The sequence below is a fragment of the Phoca vitulina genome, unplaced genomic scaffold, assembly GCF_004348235.1.
Source record: "Phoca vitulina isolate PV1807 unplaced genomic scaffold, GSC_HSeal_1.0 scaffold35, whole genome shotgun sequence".
Lineage (NCBI taxonomy): Eukaryota > Metazoa > Chordata > Mammalia > Carnivora > Phocidae > Phoca > Phoca vitulina.
The window spans coordinates 9,340,583-9,362,014 of NW_022589738.1; positions in this window are offsets into that span (position 1 = coordinate 9,340,583).

Genomic DNA, 21,432 nt, shown 5'->3' on the forward strand with positions numbered 1-21,432 from the left:
TGTGCATTACAGTACCCTTCCCTGGGTGTTCTCCAGTATACTCTCTTGTCCAGATTGGAACCTGAATCTGTTGACCAGCTCTTCACTGCATCCTCCTCTGATATCTGCGTCCTGCTCTCAGTTGAACAGCCCAGATTCATTTGCCCTTTCCCTGACCTAGAGTATTCCAGTTCCCTGGCAATTCCATCCCTCACCGTGGAACCCCCATCCCTCACCATGGTACCTAGCAATATCCCATTCCACACAAAAGGTCATTTTGACAGTGAAACTTAGACCTGGTCATCATCACTGGGTGTCTTTGTCACATTCTCAAAATGATTTCTAAATGATCTGGTGAGGGTAGTCTGATTTGGCAAAGAATCTACTAGTTTGGGTGCTATATCTTCAAGAGATGGGATTTTGATATTTGCAGTAGAATTTTAATGGGATTTATTATTTGAGTATAAGAAAAAAACTCCCCGGGCGCCTGGGTGGCTCAGTCGTTAAGCATCTGCCTTCGGCTCAGGTCATGATCCCAGGGTCCTGGGATCGAGTCCCACATCGGGCTCCCTGCTCGGCGGGAAGCCTGCTTCTCCCTCTCCCACTCCCCCTGCTTGTGTTCCTGCTCTCGCTATCTCTCTGTCAAATAAATAAATAAAATCTTTAAAAAAAAAAAAAAAAAGAAAAAGAAAAAAACTCCCTACATCTGAAACTAATGATGTACTATAAGTTGGCTAATTGAATTTAAATAAAAAGTAAAATAAAATAAAATGAAGTCCAGAAGCCCTGAAGGGAAAGCTTTCATGCCAGTACCACTCCTTGCAGGCTGTATAACCAACAGGAAGAAGGAAGATAAGAATTATCTTGACAAGAGAGGACACTTCACATAGGAGTTTATCTCCTGCTTTTAAGAAAAAGGAAGATCCCCCTCTGCCCTAGCAATGTGCTAACCACTGCTTGCAGCCAGTGAGAAACCACCACAACCTCAAATTCTTCTCCAGTGAACTTTTGTTCAAAACAAACCTCCCAAATTTTCGCTAAAACCTAATAAAAGCTGAACTTCCCTTTGTTTCTTAAAGAAAGAAAAAGAAAAAAGAAAAAAACTCCCATTTCTTCAGTGAAAGTTCATTTTAAGCTAAATTTGGATGTAGGGCAAGATGAGGCTGAGAGGGTGAGGGGGCTGAGGGGGCTACTGGACACATACAGCAATGAGTGAGCCTAACTTGGTGGTTAAAGACCAAAGCCTTTCCTATAAGTGATAGATGAGGAGAGATGATTGAAATAACTAAGTAAGCAAACATCTACAGTGTCTCAGTTTCTGTAAATTCTGGAGTCCTTCTAGGAGGTAGAATTACCTAAGTTCCTTGGAATTACCTTTGGATAATAGATGATAGAGATAGATAGGTAGATGATAGATAGATCCGTAGATGATAGATAGGTATAGATGCATAGATAGGTATATGATAGATAGATAGATAGGTAGGTAGATAGATAGATGATAGAATAGGTAGAATAGAAAGAATTTCGGTTTTCAATGTGCATAATTGCATTTGTGCAGATGTCCAGGCATTTTCAGTTAGGTGATAGATAGCAGAGATCCATAAGGTAAAGTTTTATCAATGCACCAAGAGTAAGGAGAAAATTCTCAGTGTACTGAGATCATAGTGGTTATTGAAAAGGACAGTGTATAATGGTGCATTTGAAAAAGTGAAGTATGGCAAACACTTCCTGCAAAGATTTACAAGGTCCTTTTGAAAAATATATGTGACTCTGTATTGGAAAAGACCTGTTAAATCATAAGATCTCACGAAGTTGGGGAATTGCCAAGAATATTTTGCCTCCTCAGAAACTCCACCAGGAAATGAAAAGGGTCATTGACCTTACAAATTCTAGTGGTTGCTCTCTACCAGGCCCCTACTATGTAAGAGTTTATGGTAGAGACTACAAGTGTTCATCCACAACTTGTCTTCCACTCTTTCCTGGGTACATGGGAGGATTATATTATCCAGTTCGCTTATAGTTAGAAAAGATCTTATGACCACCCCTTGCTGCTGAAATATGAACAGAAACAATGTTTGTCACAGGCCAAAGCATTTGAGAGCCAGGATGCCACCATAACGTCCTTCCTTCCATTCAGCAGCAAACATGGGGACCCTATGTTGAGTTGTCAAAGTACAGGATGGAAGCAGCTTAGATCTCTGTGTTACCTGGTAGTGAAGATTCCCTGCCAAATCAATCACATTTTATGTGTGCAAGAAATATACTTTTGTTATGTTAAGCCATTCAGATTTCAGATGTTTTCTCTTCCATAGACTAGCATAAAATTTAATTCATACACAGCTACTATTTTTGCTGTTAGGCTTATTTAAATATTTTAATGACAAAGCTGATAATGCACATATTCTTGGTGCAAAAATGTTAAAAATACAGACAAATCACAATCTCCACCTTTACAATAGTCCTTCATAATTCAGCCACGGTCTCAGAGATAGCCATGATTAATCTAGTATATTATTTTAAAGCTAATTGTAGACTTTCTCAACATAGCTGTTTATAAAATTATCTATGATTTTAAAATATAATGGGTCATGATATACATGTTATTCTGCTGTAAGTCTTTCACCCTTAACGTGAATGCAAGATCTTTCCATGACAGCACATATAGATCTGCTTTACTTTTATAACTGCTCCCATAGCATGTATGTGTCATGATTAATTTAACCATGTCCCCTTTTTTTTTTTTAAAGATTTTATTCATTTATTTGAGAGAGAGAGAGAGAACATAAGCAGGGGGAGGAGCAGAGGCTGAGGGAGAGGGACAAGTAGACTCCCTGTGGAGTCTGGATGCAGGGCTTGACCCCGAGACCTCAACCCCAAGACCACAACCTAACCCAAAATCAGATGCTTAACTGACTGAGCCACCCTGGTGCCCCTAACCATGTCCTTCAGACAGACACATAATTTGTTTCCCGTTTCTTGCTATGACTTAAAGAACTGAAATATTTTGAACACAACTTATTGGGCTAAAGTTTATTGGTCTGATAGAAGGTAGAAATTAGGTTAAAGTGGAGAGTATCTGGAGATTGTAAATTTTTATAAATATTGCCAAAATTTCATCCCCCAAATACTCTACCAGTTCATATTCTCACAAATTAAGGCATGTTAATACCATAAACACTCACACATGTATTATTTTATAAATCAAAAGCAATTTGAAAAGCAAGGATTCAAAATGGCCAGTTGACTGTGAATGGAGCCAGACAAGACACTTACATTTAGTGACAGATGAAGATCCAGAGAAAGAGCAATGTCCAGGGTTCATGAGAGAGACTACATGGAAATCCAAGTCCAGAGAGCCCAGACCAGGTTGGTAGTCAAAATTCTGAATCCAGAGTTCAGTGTAGGGGAGAAAGGATGAGAAGAAGACAGAGTGGGGAATCTGCATGGAGAGCCCAAGACAATACACATGGATAGGCTTGGAAAATCTCTGAATCACCATTAACAGCTGGAACCTATATGGTTATCTAAGTGTGGAAGTTACTGGATGAAAGGACCAGAAACACCCACCATTCTGTAGAAGTCCTGCATGTACTGTTAGGCCAAAGATAGCAGTCTCTCCTACATCATCCAATAATAATAATAATAATGATAATGTTACTAGTGGATTCTGGGAAAGCTACATGTCTTGACTACTCTTGTGGTCCACTGAACCTTTGCCTGTGTATCAGGGCTGGGATCTGTCTTGATTCTTGCTGGCAATAGGCATTTCATCCTCTGTGCACCGTGCACCCTGTCTCTTGAGGTCCAGGCTACATGAATGTTAGTGAGTAATGATAGACAGCTGAGACAGGCCAGAAGTACCAATGAGCAGTGGGAGGCAGCATGCAAGAACAACGAGGAGGAAACTTAAAGGGCTATCCTAGTACTACATTCCTCAGTTGCTCTTCAGATAAAGGGCTAGCTGTGGACATGTCTCCTAAAATAATCTAGGTGGCGTCCCCAGCACAGACTGCTTCTCATGTTTCCTGAGTTTGTGGCATCCACCAGAGAGTAGGTATCTTACGACTATGGTCACTGGCCTGCATTGCCAACAGATACTGGCTGACAGAGAGGGTTAACCTAAGGTGCAGAGATTTGCAGATTGGATTCAGAACCTATGGAGATAGTACTCTTCCTTTTTGAACTGATTTGGTGAGGGGGATGTGAGGAGCCCAATGCAAGAAGTATCACATACCATCCTGTTGTGAGTGTTCCCAACTCCAAGACAGTGTTTGAGCCAGGTTGCTCAAAGACCTATAAATATCACTTATGATGAGGGCAGGATTTTTTCTTTTGTTCGTATGATATCAGATAATTTTAATTCTCATATTTATCAGTAATAACAAGATTTAAGTTGCTGGTTTCCATTTTTAGGAGGGAAATTTAATAAAATCATAGTAGACTAAACATGAATTATTAGTTGATAACCCTGAAACTTCCCTAACCAGCTCTGAGATCTTAAGGAAGCCACTCAGTCTAATTATGTGTAATGACACAAAGACATTGAACACACCTGTTCCCACCGAAGTTTAGTATTTCATGGAGTGGGTAAAGGTGGGTAGGGGAGAAGGGAAACTGTTCAAGAGAAGGAAAACAAAAAATGTGGTCTCCATTCCTCTTTTGCTGTGAAAGACATTTTTATTTTAACTACTGGGCTTCTTTGTAAATTTTGTTTCAAAAAGAAAAAAAATGTATATAACAGTTCAGTTTTTAGAAAACCAGTATCAAAACTACTGAACAACGTGATCGCTAGTTTTTTTCTGGGGCCAACATTTTATATTTCCATTAGTCATACATGTGTACAGAAATATTTTTTTCAAATATAATAGCTACCTTTTGAGATTTTTCTATATTCTAGAGTGTTGAAAGGTTGGTAATAATGGCAATCTATGACTTAGGCACTGTCATTTCATGGTGTTGGTTCACAGGGGCAAACTGCGCCTAACACTTCAGTTAGCAATTTCCAAAAAGGTTATTTTTTTAAATGCGATTTAAAGTCAAGAGGTGTTATAATTGATGCTTTATATTACATTTATTTTTAATTTTTAAATTTTCTTTCAAAGAAACCTACTCTACATTTGTGAAAAATAAAAGCCATATCTGTATAATCTCAATCTATAGTCTTTTTAAAATATTTTTGAAGTTTTTATTTAAATTCCAGTTAGTTAACATACAGTGTAATGTCAGTTTCAGGGTTACAATACAGTGATTCAACACTTCCCTACATCACCCAGTGCTCTCATTAGTAGCTTTGAAGCCTAAGCATTATTTCTGGTAAAAAGGTAAATGGGGAAAGAAAGCATGTTTCCACTTAAATATGCTTTAATTTGATTTTTAACATCACAGTTAAAATTTAAGTTTAAACATTAGCTAGCATTAGTATTAAATATTTTAATGATATAAAGAAATGCAAATATGTAGATAGCAACAGAGAACTTGTAATAAATTAACTGTAATAAGACTTAATTTCTTAATCTGATCAGTCTTTGCCAGTCACTCGTAAGTTTAAGAATACTTCTAATTCTGGGGCACCTGGGTGGCTTAGTCGGTTAAACATCTGCCTTAGGCTCATGTCCTGGGATCTAGCCCTGCATCTGGCTCCCTGCTCAGCAGGGAGTCTGCTTCTCCCTCCCCCTTTGCCTGCTGCTCCCCCTGCTTGTGCTCCCCCCTCCCCCACCCGCTGCAAATAAATAAATAAATAAGTGAATTAATTACAGCTCTAGGCCAGTTAGCCTGAGGACCCAAAGCCCTTAAATAGCACAGCACTTAAAGAATTATCCTAGGAAATGCTGATTGAAAAAAAAATTTCAAATAAATATTATTTCTTTTCTCCAAACTAAAATGGAAAAAAAATTCAATACAAGAAAATATATCTTAATGTTTACTAGCAGAAAATCAGAAGGTGGTTGCTTTCTTTTCCTAAAGCAAGCCCTTTTGAGACATGAACATATTCTTTTCTGATTTATAACTTAAAACTTGTAAACCCTCACCCACCACCTCACAGAGCCTGCATAATTATTTTTGAAGAAGATGACAATTACAAATCAAAGATCATCAGAAAAAATATCAACAAGTTTTGCAGCAAAGGTGTGAAATTATTTTCCTCCCTATAAAATATGAGTAAGAATACACAACATAGCCTGATGGAAAGGAATAAACATGAATTATACTAACGTGGTAAATTAATTATTACACAGAACAAGGCTATATCAGCCCATTCTGTCCTGAGAAAGCAGTACAAAGAGACCTATACATCTGGTTGATGATTTTATGAAAACTAGTGAAGGGACAATTTTAGATAAACAATTTAAAAATTATGCTAGAAAATATTTCATAAGTGCTAATAAGATACAAATGGTTGGAAAAAAATTGAGATCAGTGTTGCTTGACAAGATATTTTCCCTCCCAAGAGGACACCTATAAACATGAGTATATTTATATAGAAATATTATTACCACTGGACTCAAAAATTGTACTTTCAATTTCTTCTGTGAATTGAAAAGTATATTTCTACACAGTTGCCAGCACATATAAAAATCTTTAGTGGTTAATTAGCCCAGTTTAAGAGCACTTCCATTATTTCCCTTTTATGTACTCAGTTGAATCAATCCAATTGGATGTATAAACTGCTCCCCAAAGGAAAGTTCAGATCACATGTTTCCACTTACAGTGTCAGTCCTCTAGTGCATGAAATGGATCTTGAGTGGTCTTGAAGGATTTTCAAGAACTTTCAAAACCTCTGAACTTTGATCCTCTGTTTCCCCAAACCCATCCATTTCATGCATGGAAATGAAAGGATGGTTATTTCATTGCAGGTGGTGATTCTTATTAAGTGAGACATTTTCTTGTAGTGTCCTTTATTCTTTTTGTGGTTAGAACATTTAACATGAGATCTACCCTCTTAACAGATGTTGAATGCACAGTGCCATATTGTTATTTATATGCATCGTGCTATACAGCAGATCTTTAGAACTTATTCATCTAGCATCACTGAAACTTTATACACACTGGATGTTGGATATGTCCGTTACCTTGAATGTGGTGATGGTATCACAGGTGTTTGCATATGTCAAAACTCATCAAATTATACACACTATCTACAGTTCTTTGTATATCAATTATACCTCAATAAAGCTTTTTAAAACAATAAAGAAAAAAAAGTTTCTTTCACACTTCTAAACCTTTCACCTAGAGGGAGCATCATCTAGGTACTTACAGTGAATTTGGGCTTATAAAAAAAAATCTAAAGCAACATGTGTCCTTAGGGCCCTACAGCTATACCTGCATCAGCACAGAGGTGAGAAAGTAAAATGAAAAGGATTTTCTTCTTGGGAAGGTGTATAGGGAAACTTTCACAAATGGAGACAAAAAGCATGAGCATCAGGATTGGATTTGGGTCACAGGTATCAGTGGCCTAGTTTCAAATAAGAAAAATATGAACTAAAAAGTTATACAGATTAATTAAAATATATTAAAAGAGTTGAAACACGGGCACCTGGGTGGCTCAGTCAGTTGAGCATCCGAGACTCTTAATTTCCACTCAGGTCATGATCTCAGGGTCGTGGGATGAGCCTCAACCCCCTGAGGGCTCTGCACTCAGCGGGGAGTCTGCGTCTCTCCCTCTCCCTCTGCTCATGCTCTCTCTCTCTCTCTAAAATAAATAAATAAATCTTAAAAAAAAATAAAGGGTTGTAACCTAGTTGAAACATTGTATTACTTTAAAAAGTCACTAACTGGCAATGACAGTGAAATGTAGACCCAGCAAACAGTATATTTAGATCAATCACAAGACCTTAGCCTCAGTGTTAAAAGATAAATCAGAAGAGTTAAAAAATGAATTAGGGGTGTTCTAAAAATAACACTGACCTCAAAGTCTCAAAGACCCCATAAAAGCCAGTCAGATGTCAGAAAGAATACTGTACACTATAAATAATGATTAAAGTGACTAAGACATCATCTCTGCTCTAAAGAAATCTGTAATCAAATAAAAGGACAATGACAAGTAGACAAACTACTGTGTTATTAGGTAAAAGATGACAAGGTTATTTAAGCAAAAGCCCAAGGGAGGCTTCCAAGGGAGGAAGTGGCCTTTGAGATAGGCAGTGAAAAATGCTAGAATTTTGAGTAATCTCTATGCCCAACATGGGGCTCGAACTCACGACCCCAGGATCAAGACTCGCATGCTCTACCAACTGAGCCAGGTGCCCAGAATAAGAATGTTAGAATTTTGAAATGGTTGTGTTTGGGGCAAGGGAAAAGGCGTATTCTATCAGAAAGGGAATGAGTATAAGGCAAAGAGATAGTGTTTGTTCAGGGAAAAAGTACCCTTTGACTTATGCAAAAGAAACTAAGAGACAAGTGGGTGAGGAGACTGAGGTCACGTTGTGGAGGGCTCGGATACCAGCGCAAGGGACTTTGTTTCTGAACAAGGGATAATATGACAAGAGCAACAATTCAGGCAGATTAGACAGGAGTGTTTGGGGGATGTCCTTTTGCCAGGAGAGATATTATAATAAGCCTGAAAAGGTAATTATACTGATAAACAAGATAAATTATAAAGGGGATTGGATTTGAGATAAGATTCAAAAAATGCAGAGGAATGACATCAGGGACAATAAATAACCAGAATGTAAGTTACAGTAAAAAAGAGGCCAGCTTCAGAGAAAGGAGGTATTCTTTCCATCAGTTTATAAAGTGCTTAGGATCTCCTAGGAAAGGGTGGAGCTGGTGGACGGTAATTATAGAAAAGAAGCTTTGGGATTGATGTGAAGCAGGGATTCAAATACATACACTTCATCAACTCTGTCATTGTCGACGTACAGGGAGCTCTCCGCACTTCCATGAAATGAAAATCTGTTATGTCTTAATGACACGCAGTCAAGTTACCAACTGAAAATAATCCAGGCCTAGCTTTGGAAACACAAATGGTGCAAGAGCTGAGGAGACCTAAAGTGTCATGTCATATATAATTTTCTAATCCCAAACTTCAACAACCTATCCACACAATTTCCTAAATGTATATCATTTGTACACACTCTATAGTCTAGCCACGCCATTCCCTCCTAGCAAACATCTTCTCTCTCTACTTCTGATCCAAATCTAATACATCCTTTAAGAACCCAAATAATTCCTGCCTCATCAAAAAGTCTTTGGTTGATAAATTTAGATTAAATTGATCTCTTCCCTTATCTTAATTCTACTCTTTCTTCTGTATGTCTCCCAATCATTCTGTATATACTTCAAAGGCAGGAATCATTTTTATATCATCAAATTTCCCTCAAAGAGCAAAGGGCTCAAAATAGTAAGCATAAAAAACATTTTTGCTAATTGCTCTTAGCAACTTGATGTGAAAGGCCAAGTAGAATTATAACAAGGAGGCCCAAATACAAAGATGCTATTACTATAGAGTTTGACACACATATACTTAATTAAAAACTGACAAAAATGAAAAACTTTCCTTTTACTACTAAAATAGAAAATGATCATACTGCATCTATATGAATGCCATTGTGCTTTTTAAATTTATTCTTACAGCATGAGTAATGTTAATAAAGTGCTCAACCTTCCTTCTCTTGGCTTGTGAAACCCAGACTTCTCACTAAGACTACTTTCTAATTATGCACACTTGGGGATACATACTTCTACATATTTTTAGAAATGCAGTAGATTTATATGGAGCCATATTTTAGTTTCCACTCTGTAATAATATCCCATGAAAATTCTTTTTCAATTCAGACATTAAAAATGTATGAACAAAGCAATAATACAAAGAAGTAGAGTAACAAAGATTATTCATAAGATGGTTATAGAATGCATGTTATAAAGGCACTCAATTGTATATGGCCATGCTAAATACAATTTCATGGAGAACTTTCATAATAACCTGTCAATTATGCAGCATTGTTCAGTCATGTATACACACACACACATACACACACACACACACAGAAAATGGGACTAAAACTCGCTATTGTGCTTTTAACAGTCATCTTTATTAATTTCATCCTGAATGCTCACATGACACGTTCTGGCTCAGACACAGACTTATCATTCATTTAAAATACAAATTCACTCAGTTTGTTTCCTGAGATTAAGAATTCCTCATATCAGTGAGATCATATGATACATGTCTTTCTCTGATTGACTTATTTCGCTCAGCATAATAGACATTGGGGAGGGTATGTGCTATGGTGAGTGCTGTGAATTGTGTAGGACTGTTGAATCACACACCTGTACCTCTGAAACAAATAATACATTATATGTTAAAAAAAAAAAGAAGATAGCAGGAAGGGAAAAATGAAGGGGGGGAATCGGAGGGGGAGACGAATCATGAGAGACTATGGACTCTGAGAAACAAACTGAGGGTTCTAGAAGGGAGGGGGGTGGGGGGATGGATTAGCCTGGTGATGGGTATTAAAGAGGGCACGTACTGCATGGAGCACTGGGTGTTATACGCAAACAATGAATCATGGAACACTACATCAAAAACTAATGATGTAATGTATGGTGATTAACATAACAAAGTAAAATTTTAAAAATTAAAAAAAATAAAATACAAATTCACTTAAATGCAAATAAAAATCATATTGTTTGTCACACCCTGATTCTTACTCCTCAAGTGACCTACTGAAAGCCAAGTCAAATGTCCTATCCTTACAAATTTGAAGCTATTCAATCAGTGAAGAATGGAGAAAAATGGATTTTTTTCCTGCTTTTATACAGGAGCAAGAGACAGCTACCTTTCTTCCCCTCTTGAAATGATGGAGAAAAACCTTTGCTCTATGGAGATGGGATAGAAACAAAACCCACACCCTCACCCTAACCTTTGGAATATAAACAAATCTTTCTCAGGGCCCAACAAATCCTGATGTCCCAAGATTCTACAGCCTAGAGATGTCTCCAAGGTCTCATTTTTTGTTAAAATGCAAATACATACCTCTGGATTTAGCTAAATCTTTCCGGAGTTCTAACTTCCCAAGGCTTGCTTTTATGCTAGGATCCCAAATGTAAACAATTTTTTTTCTTAAATCTCCAACTCTGGCAGAAACACATTTTCTCTAAACCCTATACTTATAGTCTATAATAATAAAAGTCATCAGTACTCATAGGATACACAAACTTAAAAAAGAACAATATAGCATAGAATATTTGGATCGAAAAAATGTGTCTTAAAAGGAGATATGTAAATACTGAAATAAACTACAGCCAACATTCCTGGGGGTCAAACTGGGACATGAAGAATCCTCTGCACAAAGTGGCAGTTGGGGACTGAAGTGAAGTAGGCTGTAATGCTTGGACCCTGGGATAAGATTTTCACAATGGCCAGTTCACCTTTACTTCCACCAAAGATGTTACTGTCCTCCCTGGACAGGGAATGAGAAACAAAAACACACAAACAAGCAAGTAAATAAAAACCTCAAAGGTAAGATTTTGAATTACTAAAATTCAAGTTTCATGGAGACATATCATATTGAAACCCAGGAAACATTGAGCAATGATACTTAACTGAAATCTAGCTTCTTGCCAAAGATACCATTTTCCCCACACCTGTCCTGAGTACACAGAAAGATAAATACTGTACAATCTCACTTATATGTGAAATCTAAAACAAAAAAGTCAAACTCATAGAAACAGAAAGCAGAACGGTGGTTGCCAGGGGCTGGGAAGTTGGGGAAATGGGAAGTTGATAGTCAAAGGGTACACACTTCCAGTTGTAAGATAAAGAAGTCCCGCAGATCTAATATACAGCGTGGTGACTAGAGTTAACACCACCATGTTATATACTTAAAAATTGCTAAGAGATTAGACCTCAAATGGTCTCATCACACACACACAGTTGTACTTATATGGTGGTAGATGGGTTAACTAACCTCATTATGGTGATCATTTCACAACATATATGTGTATCAAATTATCACATTCTACACTTTAAACTTACACAATGTTATATGTCAATTATATCTCAATAAAGCTGGAAAAAGGAAAATAAAAGGAAAAGAAATCTAGGTTTCTATCCATTCACTCATCTACTGTATGTAAGCAGAGGAAAAGCCTGTAATGCTGTTCACTCAACAAAAAAGTTGATGAATCATGCATCGTGATATCTTTTTTTTTACTTTTCTGCCATCTTTGAATTGTAAATATTGAGTGTGCATTATATTTTCAGAGTTATTCTTCCAATTTTTAAAATTATCCCCCAAATTTTGTTCCAAGTGAAAACAGAATTGTTGCAAGACCTTACGTAACTAGCTGCTAAATGGTGAAGACAATAAATGCTAGAGAAGATCAAAGGGAAGAGGAGATCGTTTTGGGCTGCCATGATGGGTATATAATTTTGCCAAAATTGAAACAAATATTTAGGCCTATGTACATCATGGGAAATTAATAAAAAATAAATGATAAGAAGTATATCACATTACAAGTATAAAAGATATAAACTATGTAATTTATTGCATACATAAGTTATCTTATAAGGCAACCAGGAAAGTACTATTTAATTTTATCTCTAATTCTGTATTTCCCCAAGTCAGTGGTTTGCAACCCTCACTGTGCATCAGAATCACCTGGACAGCTTTTGCAAACTACAGGTGCTGAGGATACACCCTACCAATCTCAGGTGATTTGGGATCGGTCCCAGGCACCTGTAATTATTTAATCTCTCCAGGTGATTTTTATATGCACCCAGGTTTGACAAAACACTTCTGCGGCTGCAACAGGAAGAGAGTTTGTGAGAACTTAGAGGTCTAAGTTAAAAAAGTCTAATGTTAATATTATGAAGAAGCAGTCACCCACAATGATAAAAATCATGGGCTCTGGAGTCGAACTGCCTCAATTTAAACCCAGGTAGACTCTTTATTAATTATATGTTCCAGGAAAGTAACTTAAAACTCTTTGTGCTTCATTTTCTCCATAAGTTTAATAATAGTAGTGATAGTATTTAATCACGTTGTTTGTTGTGAGGACTAAAGGAAACATATATGTCACATGCTCAGTCCTTTCCTGGCATTCAACAAATGTTGGTTATTATTATATTATTAATCATGAGTTTGTCAAATATTCAAAGTTAAAGCAAATTATATTGCTAAACAACAAAAGTTTAACTGGGTAATTTAAAAGATTACATTGGCTTTATTGAACAATTAATGAATCAGGCAGCATTGATGGAGCTCCATCAAGCTGTAGAAAAGGAAAGGTTTTTAAAGGTATCCAGGGAGTGGGGTGGAAAAAAGGGAATTATTAGCAAAGAATGCATTGTTTCAGGCAAGGTTGTCCTCCTAAGGGGAAAGGAAGAGATCTATCCATAAATTTCATAGTGCTGCCCAGGAAATTCCACGTTGACTAGTAAAGGTTACATTCCTGGGAGAGGGGTTGAAACTGCAGTCAGGTTTACCGACGTGGGGCTCATAATATAAGTGACTCCATTTTGAGCCTGTGGTTTTTCTTCTTAACAATATCGAAGAACAGAGTATAAGTAAAATCTCTGTGTCATTTTGCCTTATCCAGACATGCTTTCCTTACGTAATACTGTAGACTAGCTCTGGTTCTTTTGTAAATAGCCCTGAGTCTGCTTGCCATCAAAGAACTCAAGGACGTTAAGGATTTTTTAAAGCATTTTGAGTTAAAGCTAAATATTGTGAGGATACCTGTCGGGTGTCTAATATCTGGATTGATGGAAGGAACCCACAGTTTTGCAGACTAGAGTGCCACATGTAATAAAACCAAAATAAATACGTAAGAACTCACCAAAAGATACATTTTCTACACAATAACTGATTATCCTGGAATGTGGTGGTTGGTTGCCTGCCTCATTCCCTGTTTTCCTGTTTTTGCATAGATATTACAAGCAATGAAACTTATATCATGATTAAAAGTGTCACTGTTCTTAGAAGCTTAATTAGTTCGCAGAGAAGCACTATGACATTGAAATTCTATTATATGTACTTGCATTGTTCAGAGTTTTATGTTCTATTTTTATGTCTATTTGTGCAAAAGTTTTAAACCATTTTCACTTCATAATATATTTTAAAATATTTTGAATAATAAGTTGCTGCCTGCTCCACTATTTGGTTATCCTCAATGTTGTCCTGTTTTCACCACCTGTTTTTCCAAGTCAATTTTAAAATGATTTTATCAGCTTCCTTTAAAATTCCTATTGGCATTGAATTTCATAAATTTTACTAATTAGCTTGGAGCCACCTGACATTTATACATTTGAGTTTATCCAAAATGAAATATGTTATGTAATTCCTTTTATTAAATTTTCTTTTATATCAATATGGAAGTTATTTTGTTTTCTTAATGTAGTATTGGTCCATATCTTATTAAACTTGTTCTAGTTATTTTTATATGCTTTTGTTATTGAAGTAGTAATTTTTATTAAATGGCCTGTTTATTGCTGGCATATAGGAGAGCTATTGATTTTTACCAGTTTGTTTAACAAATGGCAATATCACTAAGCTCTCTTCTGAGTTCTAATGGGTTTTCAATGACTAATTCTGGGTTTTCCAGGTGGACAAGCAAATAATTTGCAGACCATTATAATTTTGACTTTAAATTTTCCATTATTTATGTGCATTAGTCCTTAAATTTTAAGATATTTTCGGGGCTCCTGGGTGGCTCAGTTGTTAGACGTCTGCCTTTGAGGATCCTGGGACGGAGCCCCACATTGGGCTCCCTGCTCAGCGGGAAGCCTGCTTCTCCCTCTCCTACTCCCCCTGCTTGTGTTCCCTCTCTCGCTGTGTCTCTCTCTGTCAAATAAGTAAATAAAATCTTTAAAAAAAATTTTAAGATATTTTCATATCTTAACATTATTAAATGTGTTTTTAATATTTTACTATTTTGAAATAGTGAAATATAGGCTTTTGAAGACTTCTTTATATAACCGCACATGTAAATATGATATTGAGGTCATTGTACTTAAAACTATGGATGAAAGGAAAACATAAAATCTGCACATTTCCATATATGCTTTATATAATCAATATCAACTTCCACTAATATATTAGGCACACTGCAGGTCCTAAATAAATATTAACAGAATTGAATTATATTGCTATTATTTCTGAAGTAAAGAAGGGGCTCTCTTTTCCCCTATTAATGACTAAAAAGACTTGCTTGCAGCACAATGACCAGTGCTGCTACTTGAGTGGTGTGTTGTATCATTTGTAAATAAGTTTTTAGAATTTATTATTTTTTTTCTTAAGATTTTATTTATTTGTCAGAGAGAGACACAGTGAGAGAGGGAAAGCAAGCAGGGGGAGTGGGAGATGGAGAAGCAGGCTTCCTGACGAGCAGGGAGCCCAATGCGGGGCTTGATCCCAGGACCCTGGGATCATGACCTGAGCTGAAGGCAGACGCTTAACAACTGAGTCACCCAGGCGCCCCCCACTCATCAGCTACAATCTTTGTATACCTTTGGGATATATGGCACAATTCCTTGGTTCTTGACCTTTGGATCCCCAAACAAAACAGTCCAAAAGCATCCCATTTCAGTATTTGGCTACATTATCATTGTATTATTATGTCTTTTCCCTACTCTGTCCCTCGGGGAGGAGTTAAGATGTAAGCTGCAATTACTGGCAAAATTTAATGTTGGGCATTTAATCTTAATAAATAATGCTGATAATGGTTTTAAATAATAGTAGAAGCTCTCATCTAGTTTAAAAACTTTATTTTTTAGAGCAGTTTTAGGTTTCTAGTGAAATTAAGGGGAAGGTACAGAGATTTCCCATATATCTCCTGCCCTCACATTTATTTAAAAATTTTTAGTGTTTATTGATTCAGGCAGATGGAGTCATAGTTAAGAGTCCTTGATTAATTCTACTTGGTGATAACGGGTAGGTATGAATATAAGAGAGAGAATGGTGTCTGGCAAGTGGTCTATTTTACAGGACACGTGATTATTGCCTTGTTCATCAGGGCTTATGGCACCATGTCACCATTCCACTGGAGATGATTTGCCTGTCTGTTTTGACATTCATTTTGTTTCCTTGGCACTTCTCTGAATTTAGTGCTGAGCTTCACACTAATCACAGCATCTACCTATTGACTGATGGTCACACTACTGAAATACAAATGTAAACATAATGTAACAATATCAGATTATCCTATTTCTATTGTCCATGTGCATTTCAATCTTACAACATCAATGATAAATATTTAATGCTGAAATTTAAAGAAATAATTTGTAGCATCTGAAAGAAACACACACTTCTTTGTAAATAATGATTCCTTGCTGATTCAATGAAATTGAAAATTAGACACACTGAAATAGTGCATACAGATTTAAGACTTGAGCACCACATTAATTTTAAAAATACATAAAATTACTAAAAGGCCATCCAATGTCCCAAGCCTTTATTGAATATTCTTTACCTTAGCAAACTATTACAAAATCAGCTCTTAAATTTCATTCAGAAAGTGAAGGGCATCTTTAGATGGTACATAAAATTAAACAGAAATGTTACCAAATATGCTGAAGTCTGTGCTCCTCTCAAAAAAAAAAAAGCAAAACAGCAGCATCTTTCATTCATAAGAACTACAGTTATTATTTCATTAAAAGTGTCTAAATAGACATAAGGTAAATGGTAATACTTTATTCTGTAGAACAGTAGTTCTTTGAACAGACAGTTCAAAATGCCCCAATTGCCAGATTTTGCTAAGACTGTAGCCAAGTAGAAGTATTTAGTTCTGTTAGAAATTCTACTTAAGGTTACAAAATGATCTGTTGTTGCTCTCAGAACCACTAGGTGATTCCATGATGACAAAGTTTCCATTAGCAATCCAATGTAGCAATTGAAGCAAAGGGTCCCAAGGAATCACATAGAAGACACTATCACAGCCATGACCTATTGAAAAAGATACTGCCACTAACGTGTGAGAAAATGGTAATCAGTGAAAAATCTTAACTATAGAGTTAATGCTACAAGTGTTAATGCATACACAATGCAATGAGCTACTGGGAACAGAAGGATGAGTATTTAATAGCAAGCACTGGCAAGCATTACAAAGGCCCCTTATTCACATGAGTAGGTGTCTATTTATTAAATGGAAAATAATTTTTTACTTTCACCACATTTAAAACAAATCGTCACATGTTATGAATTTTCAAACACAGACTAGGGTTTTTGCTTTTGTTTTTTTAACATGGCACCACACAACCATCTGTGGTTAGGGAAAGAAATTTCTCCAGACTGTGATTGACTGTCTGGTACCTTGTGCTCTTGGGTGAGTTCACAGAAGGCTCAGGCCAAAGACATTTCAGTCAGTTCTCAGTTCTGCCAGATCAAAGCTGATGTTATGCAGTGCCCACCTCATCCATCTCCCGTGACTATTTGAGGCTGCCATTTTAACAATTGGTTTTCCTTGTATGGAAGTAAACAGTGTGCTTAAAATAACTGTAGGTCTAGGAGTTACTGTTTAACCTTCCAAGGTATCTTTTTTTTCTTTTTTTTTTTGGATCTACTCCCCAACCCTTTGGTTTAAGAGACGTCCTCTAAGCTTTTGCATCCGCGTTGACCATCTCTGTTCTCTAGATTTCTTTAGTGTTTTCCATTTCTGCCACTTGCTTTAGAGACTTAACAAATCTATAGCCCTAATAGATCACTTAGCTGTTTACCGTGTATAGTTAGGTCCTTGACTGGATTGCAGACAGCAGAGACTATATATTAAGGCATTTTGTATCCATCTCCACAATTTGAAGTGTTACTCAAAATAAACCTGAGATCAGAATTTTTGATGCAATTGTTTTTAATAGTCACCTTCCTCAGCCTGTCGTTTTCTTTTTTGGACACATGATCTCTTCACTTACCTTCTATGAGAGCCTAGTTTTACCACTTCATCTTTTTTTTTTTTGCTCCTTTATGAAATTATCCTTTCCAACTTCTCACTCTCTATATTCATCCAAGAGTCTTCCCTTGGCCTTCATCAAATGACTCCCAAACCCATCTCAATAACTTCAACCTCATTCCAACTTTTCAAAACGTTCCCACATGGCTCCATCTCCAATTTAACATGGTCAAAATGGAGCTCATTATCTTAACCACCAAGTCAATTCCTTTCTTTCACTCTTTACAGGGACTCAGTTCAGATATCTTAAACATATCTTTGACTATCCTTCATATTCTGCATCCAATCAGTGGTGATGCTCCACAGATCTGGACTTAAAACCGCACCCACATTTGTTCTCTGTTCTCCATCTCCAATGCCACCATGGCCCCACATCACTTTATGTTCACTTATTCAGTAGTTGTTGCTCTGCTTACTACACCCCCCCCCCATCTAATTCCTCCTTCATATAGCCAGTGGACTAGTTACTCTAAAATGCGACTGATCCTGTGCCTTCCTAATAAGTAGTTGAAAAAGAAAGTACTCTTCAGTGATTTCCATAATCTCCATAATATTTAAAATCTTATCCTTCACTACTTCCCGTATTTATGAAATATCCTAATCTGTATTCTGAGCTGCCACTTAAATATGATGCAAGTTTACTCACCTCCTGCTCTTTGCTTATATTGACTTTTCTACCTCAAATGATTTCTATGTAATCTGCACATGTCAAAATCCCAGGCAGCTTTCCTTTGATTCTCGTGTTCTTTGTCCCCTCCATTTCAGCACTCATTGTATTTTCTCTATATTATATTTTTCAGGTGAATAATTTATACTGGGTTTTTCTTTTTCTGATAGAGATGCTTGGGGACAGAGATAAGCTTACTCATTTTTCTAGACCCTACAGGACCTTGCATAGTTCCTCATATTGGAAGATTTTATTATGTTGAAATAGAGGATACTGAAAATATACTAGAAAAGTGGATGATAAATATCCTATACTTCAAAAGGGAAATGAAAGTCTTTTTCTCAGAAAGAAGAGTCAGAGGGGGAAATCAGAAGGCATAGGGATATAAAGTTGGAGAGCATCACTTGGCCTGCCAAACTGGAAGTGCAGCTAAAACAATTACACCAGTGTGTATTTAGGGCAAGCGAGACCCTGTGAGAGAATGATGTAGCAACAGTAGGTTTCCTAGATGTGGATAGTGCTTGGCTCCTGAGAACACACTTGTGACCAAGAGTTCCTGAGTTTTTAATCATTACAGTTATTCCTTCTAAGCAGTCATATCTTGGCATACAGCTCTAATCCTGGCTGTTTCTCAGCAAAAATAGATTCCAGTCCAAAAAATCTCTGCAAAAAAGGATACCTCTGTAGTGTTTTATCCCCTGTGACCTTTAGGGAATTAGACTAGTGGCTTCAAGCAACCCTTCTTCTCCTTGAGAACTGTGTGGTCTGACTTCATTTAATAAGAATATCAATGAGCCCCTTATTTTAAGGGAACATTTAAACTCATTCTTCTACAATTATTCTGATAAGAAAAAATAATATTTCCCCTTCTGCCATGATTTTTTTCCCCCAGATACTGCCATGAATTTTGAAACATGACCACAGGTTAAGATAGATTATCAGCAGCAAAACCACTGGTAATATTTTAGTGGCTGACTGAGAGTAAGGAGGGGGTGCTGGGAGACAGAGAGAGGTGGGGGGGAGAGAGAGAGACAATGAGAGACAGAATGAATACTGCCACATCTGGGGCAAAAGTGGTTCTCAAGGTTGAATATGCAAAGTAGGGGTGCCTGGGTGGCACAGTCAGTTAAGCATCAGACTCTTGGTTTCAGCTTGGGCCCTGATCTCAGGGTCAAGAGATGGAGCCCCACACGACGCACCTTGCTCAGCTTGGAGTCTGCTTGAAATTCTTTCCCTTCCCTACCCCTCTGCTCCTCCCCCTGCTCACATTCTCTCAAGTAAATAAATGAATAAAATCTTTAAAAAAAAGAATATGCAAAGTAATGCACTGATAAGTTTGTTAAAGAGGAGATTACCAGGTAATAAATAAGCCCAAGAATTCTAATTTAGGCCATTTTGGGTAAAGCCTCAAATTCCATTCTAACAGGCATTCTTAGGTGATTCTATGCCTAAGGTTTGGGTTCATATTTTCTTCTAAGATTTTTATTTATTTATATATTTATTTGAGCGAGAGAGAGAGAGTGTGTGAACATGGGAAGGAGCAGAAGGAGAGGGAGAAAGAGAATCTTAAGCAGGCTCCACGCCCAGCGCAGAGCCTGATGTGGGGCATTTCGCCACCCTGAGATCATGACCTGAGCCGAAACCAAGAGTTGGGTGCTTAATTGACTGAGCCACCTAGGTGCCCCTCGGTTCATATTTTGAGTTAAATAGGTTCTGGCTTTGCACTAATCTCATATTAGCACCTACTAAGGCCAACGAAACATATGTAAATAACAGAAACCATTCCATTTACATGAAGATACATCTTAGGTTTAATTTTTTAAGCTGGACTCCACTGAATATACTGATGCCATATATTAAAAATTCCCAAACTTACAGGTTGGTAAACATATGCAAAACTGGGGATAGTGGAAACCTCAAAGGCAGTGTGGAAACTGTGCCCTGTCCTATATATCTCTCCCCGTGCATCTCCTCCATCTGGCTGTTCCTGAGTTAAATCCTTTTATAATAAACTGATGATCTAATAAAAAAAATTCCCTTCATTTGTGTATGCTAAGGCACAGTGATTTTTCTAAAGGTTCTATGTGGTTATACTCTGAAATGAGCAACAGATATGGCTGGTGTTGGCCACAGACCTGATTTGGGGTCTTTTACTTTGTCATTGGGACTATATTTGGTTTTTAGTTATGGAGAAATGTTAACAACCAATTTGAATGTCATTCCATAACATTTTTTTTAAGTGTCCACTGAACAAAAATTTTGAGTTATTTAATCATTTTATTTTGTAATGTGATCCAGAGTGGCTCCAGCTGGCATCTAGCCAACATACCTGGGGTCTTTAATTAGTACATAGTTAAATGTATTTTAATGACACATATAATGAAATTAATATTATAAAATGTAACTGCAATAGTTCTGGTTGCGAACGAATTTTACCTAATATATACTACATGGCCTCTGTCAAAATGAAGCATTTGACAAGAGTGAAGTAAGAGCGAAAGAAAAAGACACAGAGAGAGATTAAGATTTGTTCAAACTCTAAAGAAAAGGTCAGAGAGTTATTTTATTTCTATCTCTAGATGGTAAAGTATAGATTTACCTCTTATTACATGTACTTACTTTTCTGCAAAATTTATAATGATTCCATCTTTGGGAGGACAGTCATATTGTAAGTATACAGAGATGCTGTCAATGGCTTCAGTAAAGATTAGTCATCCTAATTTTATGTTAGCTCTTTTTATATATAAATCCACATTTTCAATTTTTCAATATCAACATTTTAAAATCTAAACTTGTTTGTAATATTATCTTGTATTTCCTGCCATTTAAAGATACTCTTAATAATGATGAACCATAATTTCATCATGGTGATGCCACCTTCCAAATTTACCTGTATGGCT